The 11879-nt window shown below is 40.8% G+C and overlaps 1 protein-coding gene across 1 annotated transcript in view; it reads right to left on the reverse strand.

Moving 5' to 3' along the window:
* Window positions 1-11158, reverse strand: part of STAMBPL1 (STAM binding protein like 1) — a 41424-nt gene extending 30266 nt beyond the window's left edge. Inside the window, exon 1 of the mRNA XM_037804070.1 lies at window positions 10892-11158. The gene's annotated coding sequence lies outside the window, so the exon portion shown is untranslated. The remainder of the gene's footprint in view (window positions 1-10891) is intronic.
* Window positions 11159-11879: the final 721 nt, after the last annotated feature.

Here is an 11879-nt window from a genome sequence, read left to right on the forward strand (position 1 = left end):
GGAAATCTGTTGGGAGGATCTGGGGGGAGATTTTTATCTCTAATACAGAGACATCCTGGAAAACACATGCCTTCTCATCGGTTGGACATTATGCCTTTGTGGAAGACTTGAAACTCAGCAGCTGTCTTGCAACTTGAAGAGTCAAGCCCAGGAAGCAGGCCAGTGTGCCCAAGATGGCAAGACTAAGGGTGGAACAAGTCTGGCTCCTTGCTGATATTGTTGAGCTGCTGAACTAATCCTGTAACCATTATGTAAGATAGGAAATGCCATCACTGAAGGTATTCTGTACCATAGTGCCTACTGGTACAGGGTTCCTCTGGCAACTATAAAGGACATTTTCACCTATGTGAGTCCCATGACATAGATGGATTTTAAAACTTAAAATAATGTTTTGTGATATTTAACTGTTTTGGAAGGAAATATTTCTAAAATATGTTACATTCTTTCTTGACTGAGCATGAACATTATTTAGCCCTTTCTTGATGATGAACAGGCCTATTTCAACATACCCGCCAACAGCAATGCTTCTTTCCATTTCTAATTTGCCCCTTTTAATCTGTCATGGGTCTAGAAACATCATTAAACAGCAACTTCTTTACTAAAGTTTTTGGAGGTCAATCCTTCTCCCCACCCCCCTCCTCTAAGCTGTCTTAGCTCGGTAATTTAATTTTGTTTGTAAAATTGAAGTGTGGCCTAGGTACAGATCTGAAGGGCTCTCCTGTGATTAAACCACATGCTGATTACAGTCAATGTGCTACATGAGTTCTAACTTTGCTGCTCAAAAAGCATTTTCTTGTCTTCCCTACCTCCCCACCCACCCACTGTCTTCGAGATAATTAAGATCTGAATTCTTGGTAGGTGAGGCATTACTGTAAGACTATATATCATTTTTAACACAACAAAAGATGGCAAAAAGAGCTGTCATAATAATGGGTTCCATTTACAGAACACTTTCCTTCCCTGGTTAATTGAGATAAAGAATTAATACACGCTATCTCAGCCCTCACGACAGCATTATCAAATAGGAGGCAGTAGAACCTGGAGATTAAACATGCCAATATCCAGAGTCAGACAGCCTGGGTTCAAACTTGGACTCCAGCAATCACTAACTACAGAATAAGAGCTTCCCAAATTGCAAAATGGGGTTGGTACTAATAACTAACAAATTGGGTCGCTGAGAAGGTGAAGTAAGATTACCATACCTGGTGTCAGTAAGCACTCAATAAATGATCCTACTGCTATCTCTACTTTATAGCTGAGAAAACTAGAGTCCAGAAGAGTGAAGCAACTTGAGCAAATAATGCATGCACAGCTTAGATGCATACAACCCCAGAGCTCATATCTTAGTCACGCAGTGATACTGGCAATTAGTCTAATAGTTAACAGTGAAATCCAGGGGAAGGGCAAATCCTTGGGCTTTGGACGAGAATGACAATTTACTGCAGAAATGAAGATTTCAGTTCAGCATTACACATATCTGATTCATAATCTTCTCTCTGCCAAAGAATGAAAGAGCATTTCCTTCAGTGTCAGTGGACTGATTCCATGGAATTCACAGTTAAGAAATTCAAATGCACAATTATTCTGCCAAGGCACAGTTCAATTCAAAACATTTGCTTGTTTTTAATATAAATTCTAAGTTTTGTGGTATTCAAAAGGCATTTCATATGCTCATAAACCAATTTAGGATTCTATGGGATTTCTTTGCTCTGCAAATGAGATGAGTCACTCAATATGCATCATAAAACATTTGGTGTCATTGAGCTAAGTGAATTTGGGGTGTCAGGGAGAAATTCATATTTATCCACAGACATTTCTGCATCATGAATCTAAATAAATTTTTTCATTTTGACTCTCCTGCTGTTGAAATAGTAAAAATTCCTGGAAATTATGCATTCCAAAAATAAATCACTCAAACTTTAAAGTATATTTTACTACGCTTCCCTTTTTATTGCAATTTGCTTTTAAGAAAATACTATCCAGAGGATGCCTACTTCAATGAGGTGTATTCAATGAGAGTAACAAGTCAGGAAGACATTTTAAAAAGAACATCATTTTCCTCCCTGCCAGATCCCTGAAGTTCGGAGTTGGGATTAGTCCTTGGGCATTATTAACCAATTTTATGTAATCTTCATACATTTCCTAATAACAGTACTTCAACAAGATGAGTTTCATCCAGCACTACTATTCACAAGCAAAGACAACTTTCCTGAAATACTTCTCCACAGCTTTTCCAATTTTCCCAACACAGGAATCTTAACTGTTCAGCCTGTTCCTTTCACATGTTTGGCTTTACATTAGACAACTCCTCAACTCAGCAGACAAAACAAAACAGGCAGTGCCTCTTCATAACTTCCTGTGGCTGACCTTCAGGAAGGCTTGAAGAGCTCCTTCTACTGCCAGAGTTGTTAGCAAGTGGCTGACCTGCTGTCCCTGTCTGCTCACCACTCATTCCCTCCCCACCGCCTTCCATGGAGCTAACATCCCCCCAAATTTGATGTAATATTTCCTTGGAGTGTGGGTCCTGGACCAACTGCACTGTAATAACTTGGAGGGGAGTGGGGCAATGATGACAAAGAAGATTCCTAGGCCCCACTGAGTCAGAATTTCTGGGAAGGGTGCCCCAGGGTCTCTATTCTTATCAAGCAGCCCCCGAAATCTTGAAGCACATTAAAGCTTGAAAATCATGCATCAAATAAAACTGCTATAAGACAGCTGAGCACCTAAGAGCCTGGCCTTATCAGCAGAATATTTGTACTTTAGAACAGACGCCTATCTTCATCTCTGAAAACTAGAGGGGCTTTTTTCTTTCCACCTTCTTCCCTCTCTCTTCATCTCAATTATTAATTTTCTGTTTTTTGTCTTACCATACCTTTATTCCACAGGACAGATTTATTTATTTTTTTCATGATTTCAATGAAAGTTTCATCTGAGCTTTAGCACTGAGCTTTCAAACATCCTCCCATCCATTTATGCCAGGACATCCAATCATAATTTCTTACCCAATATGTTCCATGACTAAATACATCTTTCCCACAAATATTGCTAGCTTGAAATAAATTCATTCACTTATTTATTCAACATTAGTTGTTAAGCTCCTACGTTGTGCTAGGAGCTGGTGATACAATGGCGAGTTCTTTTGGAACTTAGCTGGTGAGGGGCTAGAGTGCAGAGGTATAAGTAGACATTAAACAATTGCCTGTACAATTATATCATTAAAATCGTGGCCCTAGCTACAAAGCAGAAATACAGGAAACAGTGAGAAGTATGCATTTTTGGCAAAAGAGTGATGATGTGGAGGCACATGTCAAAATTTGTTCCATTATTCATGATGTTAATTTTGTTCACCTGTTTAAGCTATGTCTGCTAAGTTTCTCCAGAAGATACTATTTCTTGTGGGGAATTACTTTGAGACTATGCAAATATTTTTGCCCACTAATTTTAGCATCGAAAGAGTATTCTTGCCTGAAACAATTATTACTGTGGTGTTAGAAAATGGTGACTTTCTATTTCCATGATACCTTCTACATGTATTAGTTTAGATGGAACACCTGGTTGAAGCTTTTTTTCTTTTTCTGTCACACAAATTTGTTAAATTTTAGGTTGTCAATGGACCTGTTTTTTTCCTTTATTGTATCTGGGTTTCTTATTATGCTTTATTTAAAAGGTCATCAAACTCACTGATCATGAAGATTTTTAAATCACATCCACCAAACTTTTCTTCCGGTAATTTTAAGGTTAAATATTTTTGTATAAATATCTTTGATCCATGTGGAACTTATTTTTATGGAAGGAGTGAGAGGAAGGTTTCTTTTACCACCAGCCAAAATGGCCTTCTTTCCTTCTGCCTCAAATTTTAATTGGGAAGTGACTCCCGAGTCTGCTCTAACATGTTGAGTTGCTTACACATGATCTACCCAAACTAGGCACTTAGTACATGTTTATTAAATTGGAACAGCCTGGCAGTGGTGTATAAAGTTACAGGGTGAAGAGGAATCAGTGGCCTAGAGAGGCTCACAGCTCTGGAATGAAGCTCTCACATCTGGACTGAAGAGCAGTAAAAAGAATGGGGAAGGAAAACAATAGTGACTGGGGAGAGTCTCAGGGAAAACTAAAGAACTTGGAAGCGGTGTGAGTATATTGGGATACAGGAGCATAAATAGGCAAAGATACTTTAAATGCTGGCGTCTAAAGGAATTGCAAATAGTGATGCTTCTGACTTCGACAAAGGAAACCTCTCCCCCATCTCAGTGAATCATAGGAACATCCACCTGATTACTCAAAACCTAGCAAACCCTGGAGACATCTGCCTTGCATTCTGCCCTCTCCCTCAGCCCACACATCCAAACTACCAATACATCTGCTGATTCTCCCTTCAAAGTATCTCTCAAATTGTCATCTCACCATCTCTCTTCACAGCCCCCCAATCTATGCCACCGTGTATTATTAGACTAGCCTTCTGATTGGTCTATTTGTTTCCTTCTTGCTCCCTTTTAATTAATTCTACACACACCAGTATCACGACATTTTAAAAACCCGATCCAGATATTGTCATTCCCTTGCTTAAAACCCTTTCATGGCTTTCCACCTCAGTCCTTAATAGTTCCCACAAAGCTGCCCCCTCAGCAGCCTCCCCTCGCGCACCCTCCTTTGCACATTGGCTTCTTTCCGTTTCTGAGACGCACCATGCAAGGTCTCCACAGATGCACTCCACCCTCATTTTACACTTCTACTTCCTTCTCATCTTTCCAGTGTCAGCTTCAGCATCTCCACCTCCAGACTAGGTCACACCCTGAAAGGTCAGACAAACCCAAATGGGGATTTTCTACAAAATAACTGTCCAGTGATCTTGAAAGTGTCAAACTCATGGAAGACAACGAAAGACTGAGGAAGTGTTCCAGATTAAGAGACTAAGGAAACATGATAACTACAACCATTCAATAAGCAGTTTCTCTGCCCCACCATCCACCAATTTGTTTCTACTGTTAAAGAAAACCCATCTTGTGGACCAAGTTATAAACCAAACTTTCAAGGACAAAAACAGATTGGGGGAACAAACAAACAAACAAACAAACAAACAAAAAACTAGAGTCAATCCACCAGAAGACTGAAGGATGAATACACAAGCACAAAGGCCTCTGTTTTTTTCTCAGTAGTTGAAAAAGCACATTTCCAGTGTTAAAAAAAAAATGGCTCTAGTGACAGGATAAATAAAATAAGAGGGCCCTTAGATGAGCCGAATATATCCATAATCACCACTACTGATTGCAGTTTCCTTCTGCCTTTGATTATTAAAAGATGCACATTTGACTGATTGTCCAAGCCATTCAATTTTGAAATGGAGCACTCTCAAAAGAGACCCATACTGCAACTTCTCTCAGAGCACAGGCAAATGCAAAACAAGCAGGCAATATTCACAGGGGCCAAAGAGGGGTTAAAAATGAGTCATCGCTGAACTTGTGTTTCCAAAAAAAAAAAGAGAGAGAAAAGAAAAAAAACCTCACAGAGCCATCAAATCATCAAATCAGATGATCAAAATGCATAATTCCTGGTGGTTCTCTCAACAGTTATCTCTTCCTCTGCTGATCATGTTTGGTTCAGTTACTGTAATGCCATTGAAATATAAGCATAGCAAAAGTTTAAAATAAACAAAAAAACACACCAAATTAACTAAACCTCGAATTCTGTTATACTTAATCAAGTTTAAACTAATGAAATCAAGAAACTATTCCTTTTACAGGAAATTTAACTTCAGTTAAATAATTAAATATGTAATTTACATAAAAGAGTAAATCAAAGGATAGAGAATATATGCATTTCTAATTAAACTTTTCCAACATTTTGCCACCTTTACCATATCATTCTGTCCATCTGTTCTCATCTATTTACCTATTTTCTAAACATTTGAGAATGACTGTATAAAATCATGCTCCTCGAATACTTAATACTTCCATGTATGTTTCCTAAAATCAAGGATCAGGATATATTTTTAAAGATGAGATTTTCATTTTTTACTTGAACTTTATTTGAGATCAAGAAATAATTTTGCTTCCTAAGAAAAAACAATTGCAGTTATCGGTTTCTGAGAGTTTTTTTTTAATGGGAATGAAGAATTATAAGGATTAATGTAATAATGTTAAAATACTGAAATCAGTTAGGGTATTTTCCATCCTAAAAGAGCTCCAGAAGAATTAAGAATTTTTTATTCTTTGCTGCTACTGTAGTCTTCCCACCTATAATTAAAATCCATCCTCTTATAATTAAGACTTAATTACTACAACAAGTCAAAGAACAGCTAAAATTTACTCTGCTGTTACTCTAGAAAATACTTTGAATATACTGAATAAAAATGTTTAGAAATGTCGGCACTCACCGCTCATGGATGGGAAGATATTTCAGAATCTGGTAGCATGGAGAGAGGTAGATGGCATAGTTTTTTCAGATACTGATACCTACCTGCCCCAGAGTCTGATACATTACTATTAGGGAGCTATAACTTCCCTGTCTCCAATACAAAATAAGAATATAAGGAAGAATGTCACAAATGAGTTTATATTGAGTATGTCAACAGTGTTATGCAAAAAAAAAAAAAAAAAAAAAAAAAAATCCATTCTTAAAGTATATGTAAAAACACAAATTAGAACTTAATAAAGAATACCACTTGCAAAATACAAAACCACCAAGGAAAATTAGCAAAAATTTTGTAATTCTGATTTAGAGATGTTAAATTCTATATGGGAGATGACAGGAGACCTGAAGCTCCTCCAGGAAAAGCCCCCACATGTTTTGCTCCCTTCAGTGTCCCCAGCAGCTGACACATAGATACACAGGAGGCAGGGATATGCACAAGTTAGGGAAGTGAGCGTTGGAGTTAAGATTATCTGGGTCTGACTCCCAGCGCCATCATTTACCAGCCTATGACCCTGAACAATTTGCCTAGCTTCTTTATACAACAATTTTTAAAGCTGCAAATAGTGCCTAGACCATAAGGTTGTTTCATGAATTAATAATAACAATAACAACAAACACATATATATAGCACTTTTGCCAGAAGCTATTCTAACCACTTTTCATTTACACCTATTTTAAATCCTCTCCCAAACCCTATGGGATAGACACTAATATCCCAGTTGAAAGATGAGGAAACTGACACCCAGAGGAGTTAGTAACTTACCCAAGGACACACATACAGTAAGAGGCAAAAACCACCCAGATAACGTGGTTACGGCTTAGTCCAGTGCCTGCCAGCTAGCACATGTTTAAATAACTAATATTTGTTAATAAATATTTGCCAAATCATTCCAAGATTCTGGGTGGGTTTGTACCAGGGCTCCGCAGGAAAGAATGCTCTGATCCACCAGTGATGCCTGCTGTAAGTGTGGAATACGGTAGCAATCATGCTTGTGCCACAGGTTCACAATCCCCTTTCCACAAAACAAAGCATCCTGATGTCTGACTGACTGAAGTTTTCCCTTCTCCATCTCAGTGTCCCTGAGATCTTACTTGAGGCTGTCGTCATCTCACACCACATAACTGTTTCCCACTCCCTCCTATCAATTCACTCCCCTCCCAATTGCCAAAGACTCTCCCCGAAAGATGCTTTCATCAAGTACTCCCTTTCGGGGAACCTGCAATCACCTACCATGTCAAATCCTACCCCCTGGGTTTCAAGGGCCTTAATAAGACATGGAGAGAACAGGCCTTTAAGTTTCATTCAAGTGCTCAAGTGCCTACTTATCAAACACCTGAAATGAATGGCCTTGTTTCATTATGCAGAGAATAGCCATGTTTGCAATTTTTTATTTTATTTACTTTTGGACACAGTCCAATAAAAAAATATTTACAAATCTCATTTACTTTTATTCAGAATGAAATAAGCTTTTTGGAGGAGCCCCATGAAGAATTTAAAAGAGAAAATTCGCACTAATAATGCAATACAATGTTAATATCTGGGTATATTTCAAACAGCTTTTTAATCTTTCCTCCTAAAATTAGACCATGAATCACTGGGAGAACCTCTAATGACTGTGGATGGAAAGTCAGAACCAAAATGAACAAGAAGTAATAAATCCCCTTAATATTCAAGACCATACAATGCACCTATTTCCAAAACAATACCTTGAATGGCTTAACTAGAGCAAATCAAAGCATAGCATTTTTTGATGCTTACATAAAGGAGTCCTTTAATAAACATAAGTTACTAAGTAGCTCCCAGTCTGAATTAATGTCTCTAAGCCAACCACATCAATGGACAAACATAACATGGATGTATCTGAATACTTAGAAAGAAAATCGAACAATATGTGCTTTGAAGACTAAGCAAGTTGCCAAATGTTTAACTGGCCTCTCTGCTTGGCATAAAGAGATTCAGGATTGTACTAGAAGTTCATCTGACTTGCTTAACGATGCAAATAGCTTCTGACAAAGCCACATCCAGATGTAGCTACATCCAGATTATTCCTGAGTCGTACGTTCTGATGTCAACTCAGGTTTTCTAAATGTACACTCAAACATCCAATTGGACAGTTCACATGTTCAAATGGTAGAATTAAGCAATCGACAGGAGCCAGTACAATACTTTTTTTATTTGCCTTTTTTCCTTCATTTGAGGAAGCTGGTGTTCTTAGTTGACTATATCAGCTAGGTTACAATTTGATGAAATGTTTAGTGATTCAGTATTAGAAGAAGTGATGTAGTTAGGTTGGGAAGACAGAAAAAGGCATTCTAAAATTGTTATCCATTTAACCAATATTTATTGAACAGTTGCTCTTCATCAACCTCAAGAGAAGGAAAGCCGACTCTAATATTTTCAGGTATGAACATGAGTAATTTCTCATAATTTCAACTGAAGTCGCCTATAAATTTTTACAGGGCCAAGAAAAAATGCTAGTTTTGGAGAGAATTACGAATTCAGCAGATTAATTAAAACGTTTCTAATTGGTAAATATATCTGCCAGCCAGGCAAGCGGCACTTCCTGGGTAACAGCTATATATTTCCTCTCACATTTCTTCTCACATAATTTTGAGCAAGAATTACCAGACTTTTCTTCTCTGTAACATTCAACCCCACTCCCTGGATTGGAGTTTAAGTATGTCTGGGAAGCGTCCGTGAAGGGGGAGTAATGTCATACTGAGTTTAATTAAGTCCCATGTGCTGAAAGCAAGAAGATGTAGGTAACTGATACTAATAGTTGGTTAACTGTTCTTATCAATCCTCCTCAGCAACCAACCACAAGAGGCGGCTGATGGTTACCCCTCCCCTCCAGGAGAAGAGGACAGCACTGACCTGTGGGCGTCAGCACAACACCGTCACCCCACTTCTCCCCGGGCCGCCAATGGGCAATGAGAATCCTATGAAGAAGGACAAAAGTAGGCAAGAAAGTGGCCTCAAGACCTATGTATGGTTTTCTTGGATTCTCTGCCTGATGATTTAGATGATGCTTGTTTTAAACAGGTTTTAAGAAAATAAGTTTCTTCTTAAAACCCTCCAAGAACCAACTGATACATAAATTACAGCTGAAATATATTCATGCATAGATTCCCAAGTGGCAAACAATTTACTACATATATGCTTGAATGGAAAACAAGCAGCCAGTTCTCTTTCCAAGCAGACTCCAGGAACATTTCATGCCTTTGAATGAAGAAGCTGTAAGGGAGCAAACGGTAAACAAGAACAGCCTACTGCTCAAAGACATTTACTCATATTACACATAGATATTTATATTGTAGCTACAAAAGGCCCACTATAATCTAATTTCAGAGAAAATTTTTAAAGTTCAATTTAGCAACCATTCTGCAAGCATACAAATATTGAAACAAGGAAGGTATGGAAAAAAATAGATGGTAGTAGCTGTAAATCTGCATAAAACCGCCATAGAAAACCACACCCAAAAATTTTGAACAAGAAATCAAACATTCAGGTGCAATTTATCTGCTGGAAGAGAGCTGCCATGTTGCCTTTGACAAGGCCTTGACTCATGAAGCCTTAAATTAGCTTCCTAGTGATATCCATTATATTTTTGGAAACACCTTAAAAACTAGAACTTCGTTTTCTTTTCAGTGATCGCAGGATGTTTGGAAAGTAGTGTGTTCACTGGGGCTTGCTTTGAAAGATGCCTGTTTCACTCACCACCAAATATTGCTCCACAGAAAGCCCCTCCCACCCTTCCTCCAACCCCCAACAAACTTATGATTTTTTTTAATTCTCTAGGTCAGGTTCTCTCTCTTGAATTACTTATTCCTTGTGTTTGTTGTTGTTTTAATTTCAGTAATTATAGCACCTTAGGTTCATGGCTGATGGCGGTATGGGTTGTTTTAGAGAAAGTTCAGATAAATCATACGTTTTTGTGACATTCCACTTCTTTGTGCACTTCACTGGCAGCCTTCAGTCAGCGTAGGGCACATGTCTCAGAATCGCTCAGAAAGGTCATAAAAGTAAACCTCATCTGAAAAGCCATGTCACACATCCAGCTGGGTTAAAAGGTCTGTTCTCCCAAACACTCGCCCTCCTCCCTTATATCACGCACCGCCAAAGAAAGTGCGGTGGCCCCTCTGAATGTCATTGTCCCCAAAGCTGCACCCCAGATGTGAAGCAGAAATGCACGCACAGCCACGCACAGGTCACCTCCAGAGTCCCGCCCTGCCACCAGAAGCCACAGCTTCCTTCCTCCCGTCCCCATCAAGGTGAAGGGGGGAGGGGGCGCAGAGAAAAGGCCGGCGGAGGAGGCCCCTGGAAGGACTGACGGGGAGAAAGTGAGCAGCCCCGCGGAAAAGGGGCCGGCCGCGCCCGACCACCGTGCTCACGCACTGGGCACACGCACCCCGTGTGCACACCCTCGCCTGCGCCGGTGCGCGCTCACACACGCATACACACGCGCGCGCGCCCGCTCACCAGCAACCCCTGATGTCCGGAGCCCGCGCGGGACGGCGACTGCGGCGGCTGCCCCCGCGCCTGCCGTGTGGCCTTTGCATCCGTCTGGCCGCTGCAGCCCGGGCCGCGGTGGCTTTTGCTAGAAGGCACTGCAGCCGGGTGACACCCGCGCCCGCTCGCTAGCCTCCGCCGCGCCTCCTCCCCCTTCTCCTCTGCGGACCGCTGGAGCTTTGCTGGTTCCAGTCGCTCAGGCTACGTGCGTGCCTCTCCTCCTCCGCCTCCTCCTCCTCCTCCTCGCTGCCAGGGCCGGGGACGAACAGCGCCCTCTGCAAACCCACGCGGTTTGTCCGCCCCGGTGACTGCAGCAGTCGTGGCTGCTGCCGCCGCCGCCACAGCAAAAGAACTTGTCACTGCCGGGCCTCCTCTACCTCGGCCCCTGGGTGCCGCCTCCGTCTCTCCCTCCGCCCCCTCCTCCTCCGCGGCGGCTCCTGCATTCTGCAGAAAAAGCTCGCTGGTGGGAGCAAGTTGCTGCGGTTGGCTTAAGGCGAGAGTAAATCAGCTGTGTGCGGCTTTCCCGTATGAAACTGCATATCTCACCCCTAGCCCAAGGAACTACCTGGGCTCTCCCTTTTCTCCACCGCTGTCACTGATATGGACAGGACTGGGTGCCTTTAAGACTGCAGAGTACACACGCAGTGATGCAGCTGGATTTCATCGTGAAAGAGGCGTTGGAGTCGCGGGAAGGATAATAGGATTTTGGTGGAAATCCCACGTCTACCTCATAATAAAAATTCTATTTTGAGGTTTATCCACAACCTACCCCCAACATTAAACACCCTCGACCCCAACCTTCTTGTAGGAGAGAAATCCAAACCATTGTGATAGCTTCATAATATTGTTATATTAGTAATCTTGTCATGTGCAGTGTTTACGATGTGCCTGCACTGTGCCAGACACCCCATACGCATAATCTCATGTCATCACGTCTGCATATAAGATACAATAAGAT

Source organism: Choloepus didactylus, chromosome 15, assembly GCF_015220235.1.
Source record: "Choloepus didactylus isolate mChoDid1 chromosome 15, mChoDid1.pri, whole genome shotgun sequence".
Classification (NCBI taxonomy): domain Eukaryota; kingdom Metazoa; phylum Chordata; class Mammalia; order Pilosa; family Megalonychidae; genus Choloepus; species Choloepus didactylus.